The sequence below is a fragment of the Cupressus sempervirens genome, chromosome 6 (genome assembly GCF_028749045.1).
Source record: "Cupressus sempervirens isolate cs-2001-9-10 chromosome 6, ASM2874904v1, whole genome shotgun sequence".
In the NCBI taxonomy this organism is placed as follows: Eukaryota; Viridiplantae; Streptophyta; class Pinopsida; order Cupressales; family Cupressaceae; genus Cupressus; species Cupressus sempervirens.
In genome coordinates, this window is record NC_143123.1 from 493,066,807 (window position 1) to 493,086,345 (window position 19,539).

A 19,539-nucleotide genomic window follows, 5' to 3' on the forward strand; every position below is an offset into this window, starting at 1 on the left:
TTTATTATTAATCATTATAGTGGAACAACTTTTAACTTGTTCAATATCTTTAGTCGAAGGTGTTGGAATTGATAATGAACCCCAAGCTCCTAGAAATCACCTACAACCAAAATGCATGTTATATCTGTGTCTGAGAGAGAATATGATCCAAAAAGCATGCCTACTTTGGTGATTTGGCTATTATTGCAACACTACAAAGTGTCTTATAGTGTTTCTCATTTTCTTAAATAATAGGCAATTAGTTCATGATTTCATCATATCTTATAGTGGAACAACTCCAAGAATTTTGGGTAAATTGCTTGCTATAAGACTTTCTTGTATAGGACACTCAATAATGTGGGCTAAGTGGTGGGCACAAAGAGGAACAAGAAAGGATCTCTACAAGTGCACGATGCAGTAGAATTAAAAAATGAAATTGAAGTGCTCTCATATATTCATTATAAGAATCTAGTCAGGAAAATTGGCTTTCATCTCCATTCATGATGGAACTTACAATGATGCATATCCACAATAATATTTAACTTCCAGCAAACAAGTTAAACCTTAAGATAAGCTATTTGAAGACTTGGTTGACTTTGCTAAGGCAAAAAGTAAAACTTCACCCAATAAAAGTGAAATTTTTTAAAAATTAGAGGTTGTTCTTTGGGATGGTTTGTACTACATATCTTCAAGTAGCTAGCTACAACTGATGGTTTAGGTGTAGCATCAGTTTTATTGAAGCCACTGTATAGTCTTTTGTTCAATTGAGGTTTAGTATTCATTATGTGTTATATTATTCCTAGTGCACTGCAATTTAACTTATTTCTTGTTACTTTGTTTTTTCAGATATGAAATTCCTTTTGAAGATTTGTATATTGAAAAAACTTATGTTCTTACCTAGAAGGTAAACAATTTTAGTAACAGTGCCAAAAGATCCATATATATATATATATATATATATATATATATATATATATATATATATATATATATATATATATATATATATATATATATATTTATATATATATATATAATTGCAATGTATTGCTGAAGCTTGTTCTATTTCAGATCTCAAGTAGTGTGTGAGCTATTGGTGTTTCAAACTATTGAAACTATCAAGCAACAAAATGCTTAATATCACAGTGAAATGACTCACACAATCTAGGGATTAGCCAATTCCCAATATCAACTATATGAATGAATCATTATAACCCAACTTCAACAAAACCAAAGGATGGTTTCCTACTCTTGTCGCTCTGCTAAACCAAGGCGGGTATACCTAGGGATAATTCTAGTGCAACTGTGTATGCAATTATCTTAGTTTCATTCTGATTCTCATCTATTACCCTCACATACATAAACAACTCACTTCAATTCTTCAATGCTCTCAAACTTATACACATCCCTTATCAGCAGATTTGGTCATAATTCTCCTAAGATTTACAAATATTCTTGGAAATAGCAGCTACCTAAGACTCAGGAATCAGATATAAATGAGTTGAGACCAGCATTTATAAGTCTTGAACAGGATTGAAAATAATTTTGATTTTGTAAGATGATTTGATATGTAGTAGCAAAATTCATCCTTGTTTACTTTTGATAGGACCAGTGCCTTATCCATTGGGCAAGAAATTGACTATTGGCGGGAGATCTAATTCAAATAACTTGTATAAGAATTAATCAACTGCAATCACCCATCTCCATTCTTATGCAATATCCCTTTTATGAACTCATAAACCCTACTGATTTATTGAAGCATTTATATAATTGCTTGAATTAAAAGCAACAATAAAATCAGCATAGAACCCATCCAGATTGTATTCAGCCAAATAAACCTTATTTAAATGACTTCAAAGTAAACAAACCCATAAAATGGAGACAGAAATTGATGACACAAATATAGTGTAAATACCCCTTTATATTATCCTTTTCAAATGACTAATACAATAACCAATAGAAAACCAATTGAATGCCCAGAATAGATTGCCTTTTCTGTCATTTCAATTTGCTTATCAGTTAGTACAATGGAGCAAACTCAAAACCTCTGTATACTATTGGACCAACTGAATATGTACTCTTCTTGAAAGAAACAAAAAATTGCACAAGTTTTGGACCATCACAATGCCTTGAAAAATCATTTATATAGCATGAGTTGCAACAAGAAAATGGAAATTGTGATCTGACAAGTGTTGAAGGAACAAAGCATCATACAAAAGACAAACAATCACAACATAATGCCAGGCGTATCAAATATTCCTTCAAGTAGGCCTGTTCTAGTTTTTGTTGTGAATCATCAACTTCTAATTTGTCTCTCATTATTCCAGCTCCTCAAAATACGTGGCTACCAAGTTGGCCAAAGAAGGATGATCTTGTGATACCTCCAAATCAGTCTTCACCTGTGGGTTCTCACTGCTTTCACCCTGAGTAGGCATTATTACCTTTTCCCCTTCTTTTTTTAGTTCTGGTGCAGAGGTGTCAATAACTTGCACCTCGCCTTCTTGTTTCTCATCATCATCTGAACTGTCCTCCTCTAACTGCTTGTCCAATAGAAGATCTGCCATCCAAGTGTCAAATTGTATATCATCTGGCTAGCTGAACTGTAGGATATCATTTTTCTTTTTTAAAACATAACTAGCCTCCTTTTCAAAATCAACAAATTCTTGCTTCAAAGAATCAAAAAATAATTGAACTTTAACCAATTCCTCTATCGTGGTGGCCCACTAGGCATGCCCCTTTTCATTAATAACTTTATTTATCCTTGTGCAGAAAAGTTCATCCAATTCTTTACTCCACTCTTCCTTATTTTTCAATTTCTTCTTTCTATCCAAGGCACAAGGAAATAGATCAAATTTTTTATTCTTGTACTTATTCAAATAAGAAACAATTTTTAGTTGCAGAGCAACTCTCTTGTTATCAAAATCTAACAGGTCATTAGTAATATCATACAATTTTTCAACATGGTCATTGGAAGACTTTATAACTGAATAACATAGAAGGGTGATTTCCTTTTCCCTTCTTCCCCATTTATTAACAATAGGCTTCAAGGTATCATCATGAGTTTTCAATTCCTCCCATATATCTATTACTTTTACCAATTAATCAAAGAATAAGGGCCACTCAATTTTGTCCACTAAATACATTAGAGCCTTTCTAAGCTTATCCTCATACTGCGTATTTAAATCTACATGTAAGGCCCATAATTTTCTCTTCTCTTCTTCAAATTCCTTAGCTGTATAATATTCTGGCCTTTGAGGTGTGTCTGGTATCTCTACAAGGGGGGTGGATTTAAAAAGTTCCACTGGAGGATGGGGGTATGTTATTCTTGGCCTTGTGGATTTCTTCATTGACTTGTTTTCAAGTTCAATTCTCCTTTTCACCTCCCTATTATAGGCCTCAAGAAGTGTTTCATATTTATTCTGTAACTTAGACATAACCTGTTCCTCCTTCTTAGCAGTGGCCAACACAAAATTAGAAGAATCCACATTCCAATATGCTGCCTGTACATGTGAAGTGTTAGCAACCCTTCTTACAAGTATATTTCCCATCAACCCAGACTCATCTGATTGTGATGGTGTGGCTCTAGATCCCTTTCTCAATGACCAACTGACCAATGCAGCTTGATCTTCAATGAATGAAGTGCCTTGGAAGTATCTTCTATTTGGGTCTTGCAACTTCAATCCACTTGAAACAGAATTGAAAATTAATGCACCTGCAATATCCCAATTGGGCAATAATAAAATGTTAGATGCCTTTATCATTTTCCTCCCCTCCTCAGGGCTTATATTCTACAATTCCTTCATTATTTCTTCTTTAATTTGGTTTTGCATGGAAGTTTCATCCATTTCTGGATGCTCTTTTTTCATCTTTTTACATTTCTCCTCGAAAATGTTCATGTTTGTCCTCCATGCATTTTGCTAAAAAGCCCTTGATTTCACAAAACTGCCATCAGTAAAAAATTGATGACTTACCTGCTCTAATATAGGGTCTAACTCCCTACCTCTATAATCAGCTATTATTAGATCCAAACTTGGGAGAGGAAGTTCTGGAGGGTTACCCTCATCTAATTCTGCTTGAGTAATAAAAATATCTCCCTATGATCCCATTTGTTCAACCTGTTCACTAGTGAGCTGCTCTTCTCCAATCCTCAAAGGGGATTGGGTGGGTGAATATTCCTCATCTTGAGGCCTTTCTTCTATCATTACCTTTTGCCTCTTAGGACTAGGCTCTTCAGGTCTCTCCTCTTGGGCTATACTGGTAGATCCTATTATTTGTTTGCCCTTGTCTATAGGAACCCTTTTATTCTGAATTATAGTATATTCGGGCCTCTTTTGTGCAATTATTTTATCAGTTCTCCATTTGGAGTGAAAGCCAACCTCCTCATGACCTCTCTGGCCTTATCAGGATATGAATAAATAAAAAATTGTTTCTTTTCATTCATGACCTCCATTATTTCAGGGAAGTTATTCATGAGCTTACTTATTTTGTTAGCCTCTGTAATAGCATTATCCAAAGGATCATATTTATTATCAAAACAATGAATGAATTCTAAGACCCGAGAATAAACTCTCCATTTTTCCTTTTTAGTTTCCTGCTCCTACAATGAGAATTCATTCCTTATAATGTCCTTTGGATAATAAGAATTGTGCTTGACCGGTCCAAACTTGATCCTATGCGTCAAAATCTGATTGAAAAATCCCTCAGAATCACAAAAATGGGGATGAGAGACAACCATCATATACTGCTCCAAAATTTTATGCAAAAAGATCCATCCCCCTTTTGTAATCACAAACTGATGGGCCACTGTACAGGTAGGGAAAATTGACCCTAATTGCCTTTTCAACAAAAACATTTCTTCCACTCCTCCTAACTGCCATAAAACTTCAGCCATTCCCACCTTCAAAGGAACTTGGTAAGGAAAAACATGAGGGTTCCCCTTGAAACCATAGATTCTAAAAATAGTAGAAATATGGTAGGGGATAGTATCTCCCCAATTATGCAAAACTTTCAAGTCATGGGGGTTATCCATAGGCCTAATGAGACTCATTAGTATCCTAGGGATTTTGGGATTGTCACTCAATATGAGGCATCTCAATTTAGTAGCAAAATATCTATCAAATCAGACAAAACTAGCATTATTTGCATCCCAGGTCATATCTGCACTCCACAATTGGACTAACAGTATTTCCCCATTCTCTTCTCTGTTTAGTTCCATCTCATTACCAAAATATGTCACTCCTTTGAACAAAAACATATGCATTAATAGACAGTAGTGACCAAAAGTTTTTTCCACCTTTCCCTTCGCAATCCCAACTAAACCAATATGAATTTCTTCAGCCAAAAAGGAAGAAAAATAAAAAATAACATCTACACCGAAGGAAGCAATCTGAACCATCATGTACATGAAAGCAATGGGCATAAATTCTTTCTCATCTTCACCAAAAACTCGGCATAAGGTCCTATGTATCTCTACAGCCCAGGAAGTGAAAAGACTCTTCTTAAAAGGCTCTCTAGAGGCTGTAGTAATTATTTGCAAAGTTCCTATTGTACCAATATGTGCCCTTAGTGCACCTCCCCTAATTACATCCTTCTTTGCTTTATATTCATTCTCTAATACTAGCAGATTGATTTGCACATGGTAGTCTGATAATGGTTCCAGGTGAAAAACCTCTCTAATTTCTTCAGGAGTAATCGAGACCAGAGGCACACCATCCTTTCTTCTTAAAACCCCAATGGCTTAGTCATAGTTCTTAGCAATGGCTTCAAGAAAATATAATCCATGAAAACACTTGGGACTACTAACTTTCCCAAATCAAAATTCTAGACATTAGCATGCGGGGCAAACAACTTTCTTTCCGAAAACCACTTTTTAAAAAGATAAGGCTAGTTTGAGTAGTTGTTGCATCCCTAACCCAGTTCCCCTTGTCATATAGGCCATCACCAATTTTAAGCCTAGGGTTTAAGGAAATTAACTTTTTAACTTGTACAGTCTGTACAGTAGATTCTGAGAGTAATTCTAATAAATCATCATGGACATTCCTATGCATATAATTAATTTTCCCAGAGAATGGTTTCTTAGGAGGCATTTTGATAGTATTGAGAGAATTGGAATGCCACAGAGGTTATAATATGAGTACTTACTTGACTTGTTGAACTTGTTCTTCTCTGAACTTCTAAAATTTCTCTCAAACGACAGAAGAATAGTTTCATGTCTTTACTAGGCTTAATACGACACAATCAATCAAGCTCTTGTGCTTAGAAAATTTGCAATATTTGTTTGCATGGGACTATAATTAATGAAAATCTCTATGTTATACTCTATTTCTCCCACACACGAAGCTTTCACTTATCATAGATACGCCGAACAAAAAAGTAGAGTAGCGTCACACTTTCTTTTTTAAACTTGTGCCATTGATCCTTGAAAAATCCTACGATCTGGGAATGACAACTAAGCTAACTTAGCTTTCTTCTTAACACATTGGCAGTGAAGCCAATAAGACACCTCCACCTATACCTTTCCTTCAAGGCTGGCACTTCAAACTGGGCCCATGGATGACTACGGACAAGTGTCATCAACTCGCTAACTCGTTATACATAATTCTCGAGCACCTTTCAAAAGTGAGCTAGCGATGATCACTGATCTTACTTTAATTGTGTGGTAGACAATTGAAGCAACCTTTAAGAACACGATGGTGGGTCCATTGCTCATTAACTCGCTATACCTAATTTTTGCACATCTCTTTATAGTGATTCAACGAGCATCGCCGATCCAGACTTGATCTTGTGGATAGCAATTTTACTTCAACAATGGTGGGCCACACTCGCTAACTCGCTATAATTAACTTTCGAGCACTTCTTCATAGCAAGTCAACACCACCCTTTGATCCCAGCTCGATCTCATGATCAAAAATATTTGTACTTAGTACACAGGAAGTGGGTCCATGATATCGCTATCGCTGAGCTGGCTCAACACACGGGCACATATATATATATTTTCTAATCTCTACGTGACATCACATGTCTTTGGCCTCACCATGTCTGTGACTTTTAGGTGGGTTGCTATATCGCTACCGACATAAAAACCAACAATTCGGCTAGCAATATGGTGAGTTCTGACGAATCAAAATAAGTGTCTAGATTTGTGTATTAATTTAGTCCATTCTCTTTGTAATGTTGCATGTTTTAGTTTCAATTTTTTTATAAATTATAATAAATATTTAGCATCTAAGATAAAATTAATTCAATTAAATAATGAGAGTATGCAATAATTAGTATTGTAATGATAAAAATGATTTTTAATTTATCTTTATATTAATTCGAGCTACTCATTTTTTTATTATGTGAATAGTTATAAATGCTATAATTTGTGTGTTTTATTTTTTTTGTAAATTGATTAATTATATAGATTTATTATATATATAAACATGTATATTATCTTAGTTTAATTTAATTTATTTTAGTATTTGAATATTAAATCAATTAAAATAATCTCTATTAGTAATTTGATATATGGTTCCTTACTCCTAACATTTTCTACTAACCATTCCTAAACTATACTATAACTATCCCTTACATCTTGCTTTACTTCCTACCACCCCTTATCTAAATTTACCACTAATTCCCTATCCACTAGCCATTAACCCTTATATCCTTTAAAAAATAATAATATTTAAGCCAAATCTTTTATTTACTACATTTTACTTTACTTATACATCTCCCCATACAAATAACATTAATCCACTTAACGCCCCTATAATCCCAACCTGACGCCAACTTTCCCAGAATTCATGTGACATGGGGTCAAGTGAATCATTATTTTTTTTTATTTTGTGTTTGATGAAATTGACTTACTACAGGGAGGTTTGTCAATAAATATATGATAATACTAAGTTCCATAAAATACTTGAAAACTTCATCCTTAAAATCATTCACTACACATCCATCTCACAATCTATGCATGTAAACTAAAATACCAAATTAAGCATAACTATTCATATCTTGAAAGTAAATAAACATTCACACATATGAAGATCTTGGTGACTTAGGGTTAGGTATGAATCAATGATTGTGATTCACCTATTGCTTAATCCTTCTCTTTTTTCTGATTGGTTGCGTGTGTTGCATTGGGATAATAAATCAAGATTCATTGTTATCATCTAGGATCTCAAAATACATCCTTAAGTTGGTTCCAAAATAATTTACATAGGATTTTCTGCCATTACAAAAAACTATGTCAAAACTATATAACTCGACACTAGAAGTCCCTGATGCTCAACATCAACTACAACTTCAATGCCAGAACTCAACATCCTTTGATTACTCAGCTCTTGAATCACTCGACATCATCTATCTACTCGACACTTGAGTGGATTGGCACCAACTATTTACTCAACATACACTAAGAATCTCACTTGATATGCACTATCTGACATGTTATGCTCCAAATGTATTACTTGTTCAACATGAACTAATCTTGTAAATGACTTAAGTGTATAAACACTCATATGTCAAAACCAATTTGAGATTAACAATCTCCCCCTTTGACATGAGTGGAAAAAACACTTTTTCATGCATGAATACCTTTAACTTATAAGCATAACTTAGATAATCACCATCTTTACTCGGTATAATAAAAAATTTCAAAATTTCAAAATTTTGCAAAACTTGACTTTACTATCATACCTCAAAATCTTATAAATCCCCTTGAGTTGATTATTATATCTTGAATCTTGAATCAATACTATTGCTAATTAAATATGCATATGCTATACTTTTTTTATGTCTTTGACTCCCACTTTATTTTGTCTCCCCCAAAACTGTATATATTCATCACTTGGAGTCAATGTCACTAAAAAACTTATTATGGTCCCCCTTTCTTATTTCTCCTCCTATCGTATTACTCACCCTTTTTGACACTTATTTCAAAGGGTTATACTTGAATAGTGTGTTTATCGAAAAAAGATTTATGGATCTCAAGTATTAGCTTCAAAGCTACATCCCAATTATCACAACCTACCTTCAATGATTTGATTTGGATGGCCAAATGGGCAACAAGATAAACTAAGCCTTCTAGTATAGAAAGATGGGGATCTTTTTGCATTAGTTTCTCTACAAAGGCTAGCTCCTTGTGAAGTATTTCCATGTGTGGGGTCAACATGGATTGGATGCTAATCAGTGTGGCCCAAATGTTTTCTTCTTGAGCATGCAGGTCAACCAATTGACCTTGGGAATTCATCAAATTCTTGAAGTGCTTCTAACTCTGAGCTAGAGAATTGGGTAGAGTAATACCTATTAGCTTCATTTTTGCCTCCAAATTGTCAATATGGCACTGTACTTCTTGTGATAACAAATTTGTATCACACAAATTGGTGTAAAGTAAGAAAATATTCTCTAAGATTTTATTTACACTTTTAGTCTTGGTTGCTAACTCAACCAAGACTAAAAGTGCAATAGAACTTGATACCTTGTCATTACCTTTCCTTGAAATTTTCTCTCAGACCATTCAAGTAGTTTGACATTTGAATCTAGGTCTGCATCATTGATGTGTTCTACAATGAATACCAACTGTTCCATGATAGGCTTTTCTTCTTTAGGTGCTAGTAGGTTGAATGCATCAATAAATATATTCTTGATGTCTTGCAATGCTTGCTTCTACCTATGCTCCCTTCTGAGTAGCTCTTGATGCTTTTTCCTTGCAAGTGCATCTTGTAGTATGCCCATTTGTTCAATTGTGATTGTTGTAAGGTCAAACTTTGGTAGGACAATCACTTCATCCAAATTGATATCAATAAATGATGTAACCTCAACTACCTTGGATGTACTAGACCTTGGTGATTATAATGGTGTCACTTCTATACTCAACCTTTGAAGTGCTTGACTTGGAAGAGTAGTAGTTGCTGGTAAGGTAACTAGTGTTTTTATTGACAATTTCTCCTCAGGCTTATTAGAAACAATAGTCCACCAAGATAACTGGGGGGGGGGGTGTGAATTAGTTATCCAATAATTAAAACACTTATCTTCTTTAAATGAAATTAACCATTCAACCAAAGTAAATAGCAACAATAGAAAGATTCACATAAACAAATACACTAGATATGTTGACTAAGGAAACCCTTGATCAGAGGGAAAACCCTAGTGGGAATGATGCCCGCAAGATGATGTACTAATATAAATATTCCTTGTTAGAGTATAGACCCTGTTATGAGTCTATTACAAAATTTAGTAAAATCAGTCCCTATTAGGAGACTTTGAATCCTTGTTAGGAGATTCCAACCCTATTAGGAGTTGTGGTACAGTGCATGCAAGAAGATCCCATTTCCAAAACATGTAGTTTCAACTACGAGAAGAGCTCATTGCTCAAACAAGTAATTTACTATTATTTATCTTCCCTGCTTGTTCTTTCCTCTATCCTACCAACAAGACTAATTACTATTAGACCTTGTAGACTAGGTCATAAACCTCAAATCCAAGTACCAAACCTTGGATCACTCAGAAAAACCTTGGCAATGAAGTTTCCTTTACTTCAGCACTGCTTTGCTCAACTTCACATTCCATACTCTCTGCTACTTTCCAAACATTCATAATTCACATATATCCATGCCATGATAAAGGAAAATATCCTTCCTTTATACCAATTCCATTAAACAATTCCTTGATTTGGTTGTTAATCCTTCTCAATTAATTATTATAGGACCACATTAAGAGCATGTTACACTTAGCGATAACACAAATCTTCCACCTTACAACTTGAATAACTTTTTGTACACATAATATTATTACAAGTGACCTTAGCCATGCCATCCTTAACATGTCTTCTCCAAGTCCTCAACTTGATCCTCAATATATCAAATCTTCTAAGAGATATAACAAGTTTACCCAAACATGCCTCTATAAACTCTATCTTAGAACAAACATTACCAAAACTTACATAACTTCTTCTAGACTTAGCCTTTCTACTTCTGATGTTAACTGAATATGCTAGATACTAAAATGTATCTCTCATAACCATGAGTGGTTGTTATGTTCAACTAGTCAAGCATATCAAATTGATCTTTCCATTGTTCTTCTGTCAGATACCACATAAGACATCAAACATGCTATATTGACATCAATGAAAAACTCAGTCATGAGTGTTAGATATTATCATCAAACCAATATTCCAAAAATCTCTCCAATCTTCCAACAAGGCTATGTAGTCAATTTTGAATCTTCCATCTTTCCTCTTCTTTCTTTTCAATTTCAATTGCATCTTGAATTTGTGTTGTAGGTAGATGAGTATCTACCTGTCTTGTTTGAACTTGTGTTCCATCCTATGCTTGAGTAGAAACTTTTGGTACTAACAAATTTTGCACCAATTTGTTGATGTTAGCCATGGTGGTTGTTTCTTTCCTTTGATACACTACAATAGGTAATGTAGGTTGCATCATAGTAAATTAAGGGGTTTTTGATGTCTCGAGTTTCCACCTCTATAAATGTCTTCTCTACCTCCTTAAGTTCATCTACACTCACCAATATAGGGTGACTACATAAGTTTTCCTTGGTGGTGGTGTCTAGTAGTATCTTCTTCATGTCCTCCTCTATTAGTGAATTAATGTATTGAGTCATAGTGTCAAAAAAATCCTTGATCTATATGATTTTAGTGCCTACTTTTGTCACATGTAGTAGATTGGCACTCAACATTTGTATATCTGGTATACTCTATTCTAGTTGCTACTCATCTTCAGTTATTGCCTATTTTTGTTCCCATTCTTCAGTGCCTTCCATATGTTCATCCTTCTCAGTATCAAATTTAGTAACCTCAATTAATTCTTGCTCATCTTTATCTTCACCTACCTTAATAGGTTTCTCCTCAATTACCTTAGATGTTGTCAACCCATAAATTACCTTCCAGATTTGGGTACTTTTCTGAACAACATCTAAAATTTTAGTTTGGAGAATATTAAATGCATGATACTTAGGAAAAAATCTCCCTGCATACTTCTTTATGGCTTTAGTCATCTTAGCTTTACCTAAATCTGGCATTACTTTTACAAGTGTAGTCTCTCTAATATTCCTTTCTATTGTAAGACTGTATTTCCATCTTTTCTCAACTCTATCATATAAAGTATTTGGTAAAGAGTTTGAAATATCAATTAGAGTCATCTTAAATGTTACCATCATGGCATATATTGACTCTTCTACTTAATCCATTTCTAGCTTTCCAAGTCTATCAAATCCAATATGTGAAAATCCACTCAAATCTACATTATTCTTTATATTTTCACATAGATAATCTAAATCAGAAGGACTCTGACTTACCACTTTAAATTGGCTATTATCATCAAATTCTATCCTCTCTTCATATGATTTAGTTGGAGCAATGTACTTTCTCCTTTGTCTCTTCTCAGACACATCAACTTGTATAGCTTTCCTAGCTTTGTTTTGTTTTTTCTTGGCTACTTCTTGAGCTTTCTTAGTAGTAGGTCTTGTGCTAGTTTGTGTAGCTAGAACTGCAGGCTTAGGTTTTACAACCTTCTTTAATTTTTGACTACTAAGGCTTTATATTTTCTTTTCTTCTCTATGGCTATAGGTTCTTCACTATCTTCTTCTCCTTTGACACCTTTTTCAAGCTCGACTTCCTCTTCTCCTTGATCTTCTCCCTGACCTTGTGTTAGGGCCAATGGTTCTTGGGCTGGTACATCTTCTTCTTCATCATCATTATCATCTTCATCATCTTCCTTTTCCCCTTCACCATATTTTTCTTTCAATTTCTTGACAATCTTGTTCTTCTTCCTTATCACTAATGTTATCTTTAGATCCATAGTTATCTTTGATTTGGCAACATCACAATTTACAAAGTTAGTAGCCTTATTATCTACTTCTTCTTCTACAAGAAAGGATGCAATTACTATAGATGCCTCATCCACATTGACTTCATATGCTAGTGATCTCAACCATTAACCCTTGGAGCTACAACTTGTACATTTGTGAAATCAGTATCAACTAGAAAGAAAACCTCATTAAAATGTTTCTCAACTAGTGACACTGGTATCTTGTGTCTTTGTTTCATTGACTACTTAAAGTCCTCAAAATAGATAGTCATAATAGACTCAAAGCTCTCTCCCATTTTCTCAATGAATTCTCCTATTTGTACTACAATGGATTTGTTTGTCTTCCATGAAACTTTTCCAAAGGAAGGAAATGTGCTCTACACATAGAAAAATATACATACAAGTATTGATCCAAACTTGCATTGTGTACTCTTGGTTTTCATCATAGCTCAGTATCAACTAGATTTCACTCGACAACTTAAGTGAAAATTTTCATGCTTGACAGTAACATAAAAATTGAAAAACTAAAATATTTCTTCAAGATTCTAAACAAAACTTCGCATCTTTCTTCATGAAAATATAATCTTTTCAAAACTAAGTCCTTGGAAATAATTATGATATATTATTTAAATATCAGTCCCACACATTCCTCTTGATTTCTTAGTTGGAGGTGGTGTCATCAACTGACCCATTGGGTGAAGAGATCCCATCAGAACTTGATGTGCTGCAATCTTCCTTTCTCTTCTATGTATTTTTCGTTTCATCTTTGACATTCTCAACATTTTCCTTTTCTTTTCCTTTGTTGAATCACTGCTTGGCACTTTTGACCTTGTTGGGCAATTCTTACTTATGTGACCAATCTTCAACCAACTAAAATAGGTAGTTGACTCAACCATTTTTTGTAGTCACTTCTAAAGTGTGTTCTTATGCAATTCTTAGGAACATGTCCATACTCTTGATGGTAGTGACAACTATACCTAGTATTGTAATCCTAATTATAAGATTTTCCATTGTGATTTACCTTTGTCTATTTGTTTGATGACCACTTAGGCTTGGATCTACACTCATATGCTCTATTTCCATACTTCTGATAGTTATAGGAGTATCCTTCAAATCTTTGTGTGCTCAAGGTCTTGGTTTTGCATTCATGTACCTAATGTCCTTGTTTGTTGCATTTGTGGCGGTGACCCATGAACCTCTTCTTAGGATTCTAATTTGCAATCTTGCTCTTGCAAACATTAGTAGTAAACTTGTAATAAATTCAATTTTAAATAGGAAATTAGGATATATGGCAATAATTTTAGTATTATGAGTTGTTAATGAGTAGTATCAGATTTTAGATAGGGAAGTTTATTATATAAATTTATTTTTAAAATAATTAAAAATAATTAAATTTAATAATTAGAGTATAAAATAAGTTTATTAAAATTTCAGCTAAATATTAAATCATTTTTTATTAAAAAAACTATTCACATAGATTTAGCATAGTAGTTCTCCAAGAGTTTATATCAATTAAATTTTAGAAAATTTATTTCAAAAATTTCCTATTTAAAATTTAATTTATTACAAGTTTACAACTTCACTATATTAATTATTAGTTTTTTTTGATAAAATTTAATTGAAAATAAGAATTAATAATATTTATATAATTGTCAAAATATATTATAAAGGTAAATAGATAAGTAAATTTATTATTGTGTAAGAAGAGATAATTATATGTTGAATTTGGTCTATAAGATACAATTCTAAAAAATAAATTAACAATGATACTATTTGATAATACTAACACAACTATGCTTTTAAAGCAATTATATTTGATTCTACTAAAAAAAAAATATACTAATTAACATCATTTAAACTAACACTTTATTTAATACAAAACAAACAACTCTATTGCCAAATATCCTAATTTAAAAACATACTAAAAACCTTTTTTTTTAAAAACTATCTAAAATCTGATACTACTCATTAACAACTCATAATACTAAAATTAATAAAAAGTAAAAATAAAAATTAAGACATTAACGCTACTAACTTAACTTTCAAACAATAAATTTTCAATGTTTTAAAACATTTAAATTAAACTACCTAACAATTAAAATCTAAATTTTAAACTTATTTTAAATAACTAATCTATTTTTAAACTAAAACTAAATTAATTATCACAAACAATAAATTTAATTAAGAACTAAAAACTAAATTAAATTTATACTAACTTAAAATTAAACTAATCTAATACTAATTTAAATTTAAAACTAATCTTAATTTAATATTAATTTAAATAATTTTAAATAAAAACAAACTAACTTAATTTTAAACTAATTTTTAAAAGACATATTAATTAAATTATATATATATATAAATAAAAACATAATCAAAACTAAAAAATATATATAAACTAACTTATACTAAAACTAGAACTTACACTATAACCCCAAACCCCTAACACTAACTGCCCACGACCACAAACTTCCAACTTCCAACCACATGGGCTCAAGGCCCCATTAATATTTTTCCCCACCCTCACGCTGCGCCTGGCCTATTTAAAAGGACATAGCCCAAAATCATGCAAGGCAACACATTTTGTAGGAGCTAACGGAAGAAATGGAGGTAATGACACATGCTATTTAGCCGGTGCATTTTCATGGCTATTTAGCCAGTATCTGGGCATTCGCTATATCGCCACCGAAAAATTGCAAGTATTTCCTGTTAGCGACTTGGCGAATCGTTGGATAATTTTGAACTCTGGTGAGACCACTTGCAAGTTTTTTCCCACATGCATTCCTTCTTGAAACTGGCAGGTTTGGGACGTATCACGTGGTCATAAGATCATCCCATGAATACATTTTGCGGCATCAGATTCCACTTTTTAGTATCATAGGTAATTTTTTGTTGATCGTTATCTCGCTATGCATAACATATGAGCATCTTGCCATAGTGAGTATGCAACAACCGTGGATTCAAATTGGATCTGACGGTAGGACTAAAACCCTTTTTCATAAGACTCAACCACAACGTCCAAACAGGCGAGAGAAGAATATCCGTTCTTTGCAAAGAATTTGTGCCAAGGTAAATTTTAAAAGCCAAACCTAGGGTTTTTCACAAACTTTCAAAGGTATCAAAATACACTATACAAAAATATGATCGAATGGGGATTATGAGTTAGACCAATGGGGATAAATATGATGGGAAATGGCTTGATGGGTTGAAGCATGGCCATGGAGTCTACAGATGGGCAAATGGGAGTTGTTATATGGGGACCTATAGTAAGGGGCTCAAAGATGGGAAAGATACATTTTATCTTGCATGTGGCAGTCAAACTAGGCTATGCCACCTTTTGGAATCCTGGCCTTCCAATGTGGATTAGCATGACGATCTCTTCGTTGATGAGCAATCTTGTTGGAAGGAGAGAAGCTCTTCTATGTCTGATTTTGAGGTTTATTTGAATACTTCTTATGCCCCTAGCTCCAAAACAACATCCTCAAAAACCCTTGAATCCAGAATGGTAAGAACCTTTTCCTTTGATGGGATAAGAAGCTCAAGTAGTGAGGAATTTAATGATAATGACGAGGGTGTCAGAACTTGTGATCCTAAAATTTTTCCTGTGCAATCTGTTGTCAAGAGAGAATATGTTCAAGGAGTTTTGATTCATGAGGTATCCAGAATAAATGTGCCTTTGAAGGCTATGAAAAGAGGGCATAAATGGCAGCCAAATGAAAGTAAGAGACCGGGGGAAATTATCTATAAAGGGCACAAAAATTATGACTTAATGCTCAATCTGCAATTGGGAATCAGGTTCGCATATTTATTTGCATATTCACGCATATGACTAGCGACTTGCTCAATATTTTACATTTATATGGATATGCCTTGTAATGTTTATTGATTTTGCTAACAAGAAATTCAGAGTCAGACTAACAAGAGAATGAAAAATGTATATGTGTAATATTTGAATGATGAAAACAATATAATTTTAAAATGTGTATTTATTTTTAGTCAATTTCTTGTTATTGAAGAAGACTGTATTGAAATATTCTATTGAGTTTGTGTGTTTGTCCCTAGACAGATTCACAAAGTTTTGAATTTGCCACACTTGGTTTTGGGTGTACAAGAGATTTAAATTCTAAACACCATGCATACTAATTTAGTCTCATCTATGCAATTTTTGTAATTAGTCGAAGAAAGTGGGAGTTATTGTTCTTAGTTTATTTGGCAATTTTTGTTAGCATCCTTGGAAATTGATGCATATTTGTATCTTAAGATGCTAGCTATAACTAAACAAGTCCTTTAAGCTATACATTTAGGTGTGGTAGCCAACTAATGCTAGTTGTAAGGTACAAAAATTTTATATTGTGGGATTCCTCAGTTTTCCTTAATGTTCCATAGGGTTTCAGCATCCTATTGTTTTTCTTTTCTTCATTGTTTACCAGTGTGACCATTTTACAGGTACTTCTTCGTATGCTGCCAAATTACTATAATCATGTTCATACTTATGAAAGCACATTGATCACTAATTTTTTTGGTCTACATAGTATCAAAGCAGTAGGAGGAAAAAAGGTATTTTCTATACCTTCTTACTCTATTTTCCATTTGATTGTTGACATAATATGTCAATTTTTGGTAACTAGACGTTATTTTCAAAATTAAACATGGTGAGTGGGCTTAAAGTGGCAACTTGATTGGGCAAGTTGGTGAGCTGACTTAGCGAGGCCACTTAGAGACGCGACATGGCAAGCTGACTTGGTGAGCAAGCTTGATGAGCGGACCTCAAGACTGACCTTGATGAGGGACTTTGGTGTGGTGACTTGATAACTGAACTCAAAGAGTCAACTTTTTGAGCATACTTATATACACCCCACAAGAAGTATGTCTATGTTTCATAGTAGACCAGTAGTGTAGGGAAAATGTGGGGTACTTTTCGAGGTGCAAATCTTCAGTTATTTAGCCAATTAAAGTCATTTATCTCAACATATGGCTACTGAAGCTGTTCATCTGGACAACATGATGAAGATGAGTGGTTAGTATGTTCTTCAAGTTCCTTTCTAAATTTTTTACTATGAATTTGTTCCAGTTACAATACAGTAGTTTTACAAACATATTTCCATGGATACTACATGGATCCTCAAACTTGAGTTTATAGAAGTCTTAGAAAGTGCATCTTTTAAGCTAAATTTCTCTCATGGATCATATGTTACAGCTATCAAATTATATATCAAATTTGTGCGATCTCAATTAGGCAATTTACGGCAGGTCTTGCCTGGATTAATCACAACTGCACGCATTTGTTGGAATTGTTGGAAAAAAGATAATGGCAAAGGACTAACACCATGCTATAGAAAAACTACATATGTTGGGTTGTTTATTATTTGTTTCTTTTTGTTCATAAGTAAAAATGGATCTATCATGTAACTGTGCACCTCTAGCACAGTAATTTTATTGTTTCTTTTTACTGCATAGTATTTCATGGAGTTTGATATATTTATAAATATTGTATGTTGTCAACATATTTATTCAATGGCTGTAAATAGTAACACTGCCTATGATTATGAGATTCATGCTTGCCTTATAGGTTTTATGAGATTGGTGTTGCAGCTGCTTTATATGCAAATATTGGATATTCTTAGTCTAATATATTTATTGCTTTGGCTCACCTAGGATGCAGTTCAGCAGGCCTTTTTAATCATTGTATATTTTGGTGGAAATGATTCTTTGGATCCTAACCCCTCAGGATTAGGTCCTCATGTACCAGTTCCTGAATAAATTGAGAACATTAAGAAAATGGCAACCTATCTCCAGGTACCATTTTCATCAGTATTTTGTGTTTAGATTTCTTCAAATTCGTTTGAAAGATATAGATATTTCAATTTTTATGATGACAATTATCTAATTTGAGTTTGGGGTAAACAAATCAAGACCTCTCAGAGTCGACATGCTTGATTGTTTTAAGTTGCCCATTTGTTAATGAAGATTTGATTAGTAGTGCTTCAAGGTACTATTCTTCTTGTGTGTGTGTAATGGTTCACAATTTCATGATTCTGTAATCTACCTATTTGGCATAACTTTTTTGGATTCTACAGTAGTATTTTTGCCCCAATAGTATGACAAATGAATTGTGTCATTAGTATTCTGAAGCCTGTGTGCAAGTTTGCAAAGAGATGGGTGTCAAGGTTATTGTTGTCACTTAGGTTTGCACCCTTGTCCAAGGCCTATGCGTGAGGATAACCTAGTGAAACATGGAAACAACCTCCAAGCTGTGGGACTTGAACTGCGAGGTCGAGTCTCCGGAGAAGGCTGGCTTCCTCTTACTATCAGGGCGCACCTAACTACTCTCGAAAGGAAAAGGGGAAGAAGGAGATGCAGAAAACAACTCTACCCTACCTAAACTATGGAGGTGATGCACCAAAATAGAGTGTTCAAACCCATTTTTGCCCATATATGCACTATTGAACCATAATTAAACTAAGGATATATACATACATGCTTGTTTTGATCTAATAACCTCATATAGATCAAGAAGAAAAACTAAATAACACAAGGAAAGAGGAATCTCACTTATATATTATCTAGTAGGCAAAAAATAGATACAGTATGCAGGTTACAGATCTCGACAATACACCGATGAGAGGCAAAAGGGATGCACATACACATCAATGGCTGAAAGAGATAAAACAGAGAATCATTTAGTTCAAAGGCACAGGGAATGTTACACTGAGAGTTGCAGAGCAATATCAGAGAAGTCAGAAAGAGTCGA